The 8,649-nt window shown below is 36.4% G+C and overlaps 1 pseudogene; it reads right to left on the bottom strand.

Moving 5' to 3' along the window:
- Window positions 1-442: 442 nt before the first annotated feature.
- Window positions 443-8,649, bottom strand: part of LOC149549599 (uncharacterized) — a 78,604-nt pseudogene continuing 70,397 nt past the window's right edge.

Raw genomic sequence — 8,649 nt, 5'->3', positions numbered from 1 at the left:
TCTTGATCGAGTCCATCTCATAGTAAGTCTCACTTTTCACCATCTCCTTATTCTCATTTGATTTCCTGGCAAAATCCTTTACCACATTTGTAGAAACATTTTTTTCTTTGTTGAACTTTAAACCTTCATCAGGGATTTTAGTGACATGGGCAATGACCTCCACATTAACATGATGTGACACCCCACCAACCTTATCCTACCATCCTTCCAAGATTTTACCATGAGATTTGTAACTACAGAGTCATACCTGTGAAGCTTGGCAATGTAGTTTACAATGCCTCCCTTTTCAAGTTCCTCCTAGACCTTGGTTCTTTGCTTCCATTTCTATGCTTCTCCAACTGGGTCTTTTCTGCTCCATTCTCCCACCATCCTAGTCAACTGAGTGGTTTCCTTTTGTATAAACACAGTCATCTCTTCACCTTTCTTTGTCCATTATTGTTGGCTACAATAAAAAACTTAACTAGGAAACTTGTGACATTTCATTTGGAATCCTTCCTTTTAGTCTATTATTTGAAAGATCAAGTACTCTAACTCTACAAGTAATATAAAAATACTTGGGTTCTCTCCTAAAAGACTATTATATGATAAGTTCAATGTGTGAAGACTTTTAAGATCCCTCATTATTGAAGGAATTCTTCCTAATAGATTATTTATAGATAGATCAATGCAAGTTATAAGTAAAATCACTAAACTGGCATACATCATTTCTAATCCTTTATTGAACACTTGGATCTCTTCTTTGTAATATTAAGAGTCACCATCATTCTCATGTGAGTTTATTATTGTAGAATTCCTCATACTTTTCAATGTTGCTAATTTTTGTGGGATAAAAACAATCAAATAATTTTGTGAAATATCTAGAACATGGAGACTTGATAGATTTATTAATTGATGTGGGATTTTTCCTTCAAAATAATTAGATCTTAAAATAATAATCATCAAATTGGAAAATTGGCCCAGCCAAGATGGTATGTTCAAGTTTCCCTTGAACATATTATCCTTGAGGTGAAGTGAACTGAGTTCACTTAGCATTCTCATGTGATATGGCATCTCTCCCATTGATCCAATATTTGCTAAGTTTCATCTTGTTAAACTAAAACAATTAATTATGTTTGATGGTATTATATGAAATAATTTATTGTTTGAGAGATCTAAAACCTCCACATATTGTAGAAGACCAATTGAAGAAGTTATATCACCATGTAGATCATTTGTTGAAAATGAAAAAAATTAAATGGATGGTAAAATATTTCAATTATCCACTAGAATAAATCCTATGAATCTATTCTTAGACAAATTCAATACCTCCATGATTGATGTTGACACTAAAGAAAAATGAAGATGACCTTGTAACATATTACTGTGCAAATCAACACTCTAAAAGCCTTTTGCAATCAAGCTTAAGGGCAAATTTCCTTCCAAGTTATTGTATGACAAGTTGAGATATTCCAAAGGAAGCACCCCTAAGAAATCTAGAATATTTCCATATAGACTATTATTTGAGAGATCCAAATCACACAATCTATATTGTGTGGAAATGAATGGTGAAATTTTTCCATCGACATTACTTGAGGCTAAGCATAAGGAAGCAAGGTAAATTGTGGGTATCCAATCTTGTTCAATCATGATAGCCAATTCACTAGAGGATAGATCAAGTTCAAAAAGATTGGTCATTTTGTTAAAAAAAGAAGAGAAATTTTTCCTTGAAGATTGTTTGAAGATAAGGTTATATGCAGTGAGTTGTGGTGCTGAAAAGGTGACACCCCTTTTTTTTTCCATTTTTGAATAGTGCATATGCCCTATACCACATACACACTATGTCTTGGGCAACCCAAGCCATAGGCCATACGTGCTTTATTAAAAAATAAAATGTTATAAATGGGTTGCATACCCGCAACCCATTTATTTTGACTATGTTTTTTACCCTTCCTAGCAACACCATGTATGTGAATTGGATAAAATTAAGGTTTCCACCACCTGTCTTGCCAATATTCTTCCCCACTAACAAAATTTTAGATCACAAGCACGTTGTATGTCATCTAAATCTCATTTTGCATTGTTTGATATGTTTTTTATATTGTTTTGTAGGTTTTTTACATTATTTTGTAGGGTTTTTACAATTTTTCTTTAGATTTGTTTATTTATTTAGATTTCAATTGATTTTTTATCAAGAAATGTCAGTAATCAACCAACAAATCCCCAAGAACCTCAAAACCCTCAAGAAAATCAAAAGAAAAACCCTCCCCAAGAAGAACAACAAATTTTGTAGCCTAAACCAATTGCAAGACCTCCACCTAGCACACAAGAAAATATAATAAATGAAATAGAAAGAGGCAAAACTGAATTAGAAGGACTCATTGGCCAGTTGAAAGAATCTAGATAAACCAATCCAATGAGGGCTCAATTGGCATCATCCCTTGAATCCATTAAGACCCAAATAGCCTCAATTAGTAGTTGTTAGGATAAACCACGGACAGAAATAAAAACTACATGTAAATATACCAATAACAAAAAATAATAGAACACACAAAAATGAACACAAGGCACCAAGATTTAACGTGGTTCACCCAATCCTTGGGCTACATCCACCAAACAACAAGTCCAATCTTATTACAATCCAGTGATTACAACCTGATTACAATTCGTAATCCCTTACAGCTCAATACTGCTCCAAATACCAATTTCGCATCACAACATAATGAAAAATACCCAACCCTAAGCCCTTTTATACAAGTATTAAACCACTTTAGGGTTATAACATGTTTGCCATATGTCGGCCATAATATGTCGGCTACCATGTCGGACATGGCCCAAAATTTTTTTTGAACCCCACTATTTATGAAGTATGTACAGTACTTTCCTGATCAGTCACCACAATCTAACAATCTCCCACTTGGGGACTGATTAGGCTCCACACTAAACAACAATCTCCCACTTGGAGACTGATCCTATAGCAATACCACTACCACATGGGGCTCCCACTGGATCAAACCATCCTAGACTCTACTTTTCTTTTATTCATGTTCAGTCTAAAAGACCAACCGAAGCTGAAGAGGAGTTTAGCTTGTCCCTTGTTACAACCTTTGTCAACATATCTACTGGATTGTCATTGGTATGTATCTTCTCCAGCTTTAACTATCCATCCTCCAAAACTGACCGAATGAAATGGTACCGCAACTGTATGTGTTTGGTCTTAGAATGCAGAGCTGAATTCTTAGCAAGATGAATGGCACTCTGACTATCTGTGAACAAATAATTATCCTTCTGAGGATGTACCAATTCTTCCAAGAAGAACTAAAGCCATATCATCTCCTTGGTTGCCTCTATAGCAGCAACATACTCTTCCTTTGTAGTGGAGAGAGCATTAATCTTCTGTAACCTAGAAACCCAGCTCACGACTGCCCCACCAACAGTAAAGACATAACCTATGGTACTCTACCTCGTATCAATATCCCCAGCCAAATCTGAGTCAACATAGCCCTATAAATTAGTAGTAGAGCCCCCAAATGTAAACACTTATTGGATGTTCCTCTCAAATATCTGAGAATCCACTTGACAGCGTTCAAATGCTCAAATCTTGGATGACTCATATACCTGCTAACGACTCCCATTGCATGTGCAATATCTTGCCTAGTGCATACCATAGCATACATCAAGCTTCCTACAGTTGAAGCATAGGGTACCTTGGACATCTTATCCTCCTCTTCTTGTGTCTTGGGACACATTTCCTTAGTCAATTTCAAATGACTGGGTAAAGGTGTGCTGACTACTTTAGCATTCTCCATAGAGAAATGTTGCAACACCTTCTCAACATAATCAGCTTGAGATAGCGTCAATGTTCTGTTCTTCCTATCTCTACAAATCTACATACCAAGGATTTTTTTTGCTGCCGCCAAATCCTTCATAGCAAATGCATGTGCTAATTGGCGTTTCAGCCCCTTACTATGATGCATGTTAGACCCAGCTATAAGCATATCATCAACATATAGACATAAAATAATGTAGCTATCATCATCCAACCTCTTAAAATAAACACAATAATCTGAATGACACCTGTTATATCCATGCTCATGCATAAAACTGTCAAATTTTAGATACCATTGCTGAGGTGCTTGCTTCAAGCCATATAAACTTTTCTTCAATTTGCACCTTAAGTTCTCCTTACCTTTGACCTCAAAACCCTATGGCTGAGCCATATATATTTTTTCATCCAAATCACCATGAAGAAAGGTTGTTTTAACATCCATCAGCTCTAAATGCAAATCTTCAGTAGCCACAAGACTTAAAACAATAAGAATAGAAGTCATTTTAACAGGAGAAAATATCTCATCAAAATCAATTCCCTTTTTCTGTGCAAATCCTTTTACAACTAACCTGGCCTTAAATCTTTTCTTACCTCCTTCCTCTTCTTTCAACCTGTAAACCCACTTATTCTGTAAAGCCTTTTTACCTGCAGGCAACTTGCACAAATCCCATGTCTTATTTTTCAGCAAAGAGTCCATTTCATCTTTCATTGCAGACTCCCACTGAATCTTAGTATCCACCTGCACAGCTTCATCATAACTTTCAGGTTCACCAGCATCAGTAAGTAAAATAGAATACAAAGAGGGAGAAAACCTTTGTAGAGGTGTAATTTGCCTTGTTGACCGTCTAACATTTACTGGTGTGTGTGGTATTTGTTGTTGCAGTTGTTGCACATCATGAGGAACGGCTGGAAAATCAGCTTTTGGAGTATCATCCAGCACTACATAATCATCTTCTTTCTTCTCATGTTGCTGCAACAGATCTTTGTACAATAGTTTCTCATTGAATATGACATCCTGACTTCTAACAATTTTAAAAATTTCAAAATCCCAAAGCCTATAACCAAATTCATTAATGCCATATCCAACAAAGACACATTTCTTTAATTTAGCTTCTAGCTTGGTTCTATTTTCAGAGTCTATATGAGCAAAAGGTTCACAACCGAAGGTCTTGAGAAAAGAATAACTCACCTTCTTACCAATCCATGCTTCCTCTAGAATACCACAGCCCAAAGGAGTAGAGGGACCTCTATTAATCAAATATACTATAGTATTAATAGCCTTCACCCACATGTGTAAGGGCAACCCAGCATGCAACCTCATGCTCCTTGCATGCTCCATTATAGTCCTGTTCATGCGTTCAGCCACTTCATTTTCCTGTGGAGTCCTTGGAACAGTATTTTGTCTACGAATACCATTAGTGGAGCAATAATCTTCAAATTCATGACTGCAATACTCACCATCATTATCAGATCTGAGACATTTTAATTTCTTACCAGTCTCATTTTCAACCAAGCATTTCCATTTCTTAAAAGTTTGAAATACATCAGATTTCTGTCTAAGGAAATAAACCCATCTTTTCTAGTTGTGTCATCAATAAATGTAACATAATAATGAGAGCCACCAAGGGAAGATACCTAGGCTGGTCCCCATACATCTGTATGCACAAGCTCTAATTTCTCCTTTTTGTTTTCCTTCTCTGTCTTTACAAAACTCACTCTCTTTTGTTTTCCATACACACAACTTTCACAAAAATCCATATTCACACACTTTAGACCTGGTAAAACTTTTCTTGAATGAATTACTTTCATACCTTTCTCACTCATGTGCCCAAGTCTATTGTGCCACAGTGCTGTATCAGAATCTATAGTAGCTATTTGTTCTCCTTGCTCAACTGCAGTAATTGTTCCTGAATATTCATTTTTCTCTGAAACAATCAAAGTAGAAGGAACAATATGACCTGTACAAAGATATAAGGTGCCTACTTTTACATCTTTTGCTACTACAATGGAACCTTTTGAAACCTTCCAATTTTTATCATTAAAAGTAACTACACAACCCTCATCACCGAGTTGCCCTGCTGAAATTAAATTCCTACTCAGCTTTGGAACATGTCTTACCTCATGTAGTAGCCAACGATTCCCATTCTGCAACTTAATCTTAATTTTTCCCTTTCCAACAATTTGACAGGGTTCATTATCCCCCAAATAAACAAGCCCAAAATCCCCTTGGACATAATCAATGAAATAACCTCTATGAGGTGTAGCATAAAATGAAGCACCATAATCTAAAACCCATGAATCATCAACACTCTCTAAAGACAGAAGCAAAGCATCCTCTTCAGATTTGTTACTTACCACATTTGCCTCCTTGTCTCCATCTGATTTATCTCCTTCATTTTTCTTTCAATTCCTGCAATCTTTCTTTTTGTGCCCTGGTTTCCCACAGTACCAGCAATCATTTGGTCCTCTCAATTGAGACCTCCTCCCCTTTGACTTTCCTCTTGATTTCCCATGATTTCCAGAGTTACTTCCTCTTTCAGTCATTCTGCCCCTGCTTTGTGCATTCAAAGCACTTCTTGATGTAGATCCACCTGAGGATTTCCTATGAGTTTCCTCACTTAAAACAAGATCAATCACATCATCATATTTTAGGGTACTAGATCCAGGAACAGAATTACTGACTACCATTACCAAGCCATTCCAGCTTTCAGAAAAAGAACACAAAATCAAGAGAGCCCTAATTTCTTCATCAAAATTGATACCCATAGAAGATAACTGACTAGTAATAGTATTAAACTCATTTAAATGATCTGCAATAGATCCACCTTCTACCATTTTCATATTAAATAAACGCTTCATGAGAAATACCTTGTTTGAAGTGGAGGGCTTTTCATATAGTGTCGCTAGGGTTTTCATCAAATCTTCTGTCATCTTTGCTTTTGTAATATTAAATGCCACCAATGGTGCCAAGCATAATCGAATCCTTTTGAGTGCCTTTCTGTCCAAAAGATCCCATTCAGCCTTTGACATAGTTCCTTGATTCTTGGCTTTTCCTTCCAACGGCTTCCATAAATCCTTTTGATATAGATAGTCTTCCATTTGCATCTTCCATAATTGGAAGTTCTGCTCATTAAACCTGTCAACCCTTAGCTTACCCTCATCTGCCATCGTTCCCACTCAACCGTGAGACTCCCACTTAACCATGAGACTTTCCTGCAGAGGATAACAGAAAAACAACCTCGCTCTGATACCACTTGTTAGGATAAACCACAGACAGAAATAAAAACTACATGTAAATATAACCAATAACAGAAAATAATAGAACACATAGAAATGAACACAAGGCACCAAGATTTAACATGGTTCACCCAATCCCTAGGCTACGTCCACCAAACAGCAAGTCTGATCTTATTACAATCTAGTGATTACAACCTGATTACAATCTGTAATCCCTTACAGCTCAATACTATCGCAAGAACCAATTTTGCATCACAAAATAATGAAAAATACCCAACCCTAAGCCCTTTTATACAATTATTAAACCACTTTAGGGTTATAACATGTTGGCCATATGTCGGCCATAATATGTCAGCTACCATGTTGGCCACGGCCCAAAATTTTTTTTTGAGGCGATGCCCCAAACCCCACTATTTATGAAGTATGTACACTACTTTCCTGATCAGTCACCACAATCTAACAGTGGTCAATTAGATGTTTGGCAGATTTTATGCAAATAAATTGTCATATCAAGATGATAAAAAAAAAAAGAAATGGCAAAAGGTAGAATATGTGAATTATTTAGAAAAATTAGTAAGCAAAATATTGTTAGAGAGGGTACTAAATGGTTCCCCATCCATTGTTGCATACATGATGCTATTAGAAATAATTTTTGGGATAGATGTGGGATGGTTTTTGATGCCCCTCCTTGCAACAATCACAAGGTCCCCATGCATTTCTTGAAAAAATTGTATTGTGAGTTTTTCCTTAGGGAGATCCCCAATTATTTTGATACATTAAACTCCCAAGGTAGAGGTGGAGGGTCATCATTTGAGAGGCCGAGAGCATGTCATAATCCTAATGTAGTTAGGGCACCTATGGTCAAGCCACAGGGTGAGCATGTGACTATTCCTTCAGTTGTGAAGAAACATGTAGAGGCCAACACTCTAGGGACCATTAATGCTTTGACACAAACCCTCATCCATTGAACAAGCCCATTAGTTGAGGGGGAGCCTTTTACACGTTGTGGTCACATGTGCACTTCATGTAGATCCTTATGAAATTTGGCGCTCATGCTAGAGATGGTGAGGATGATGGGCTCATCACTAATCAGTTCCTGAATGACACATTTGGCATTGACAGATAGGTAAATTACAATTATAATTTACTAATTTGATCACGTTTCATATGTATAGTGAATGATTAATTAATTAGCATCTATTGACATTGTTCAAAATTTAGGGTTAGAGCGTTGGAGGACCTAGCAGAAATCCTCTGGCCCCATTTTTGTGTCCCATCCATAATTTTAGAGGTATGTATTGATTTAATCATTTAAGTAATCATATTAAGGATTGACAAAAAAAAAAATTATGCATGTGCATCAATTCTCTATAGTACTATCAACACTTACTACGGACTCGGAGCATATACATCATACGAGCTACATAGAGGTACATTTTTTTCATGCTAATTTAATTCATTTGATTATATTTGTTTCATGTTTCATGTTACATGTAATGTTTATTGTATAACATGTAGCTCATGATGTTGGACACTCCTCCTCATCTCCAATAGTCTATCGATCATGTAGTGGCCGCAACTATGGCTAACTCATAGCCATTGACTGA

The sequence above is a fragment of the Cupressus sempervirens genome, chromosome 7, assembly GCF_028749045.1.
Source record: "Cupressus sempervirens isolate cs-2001-9-10 chromosome 7, ASM2874904v1, whole genome shotgun sequence".
In the NCBI taxonomy this organism is placed as follows: domain Eukaryota; kingdom Viridiplantae; phylum Streptophyta; class Pinopsida; order Cupressales; family Cupressaceae; genus Cupressus; species Cupressus sempervirens.
This window is presented reverse-complemented; position numbering and strand designations above follow the sequence as displayed.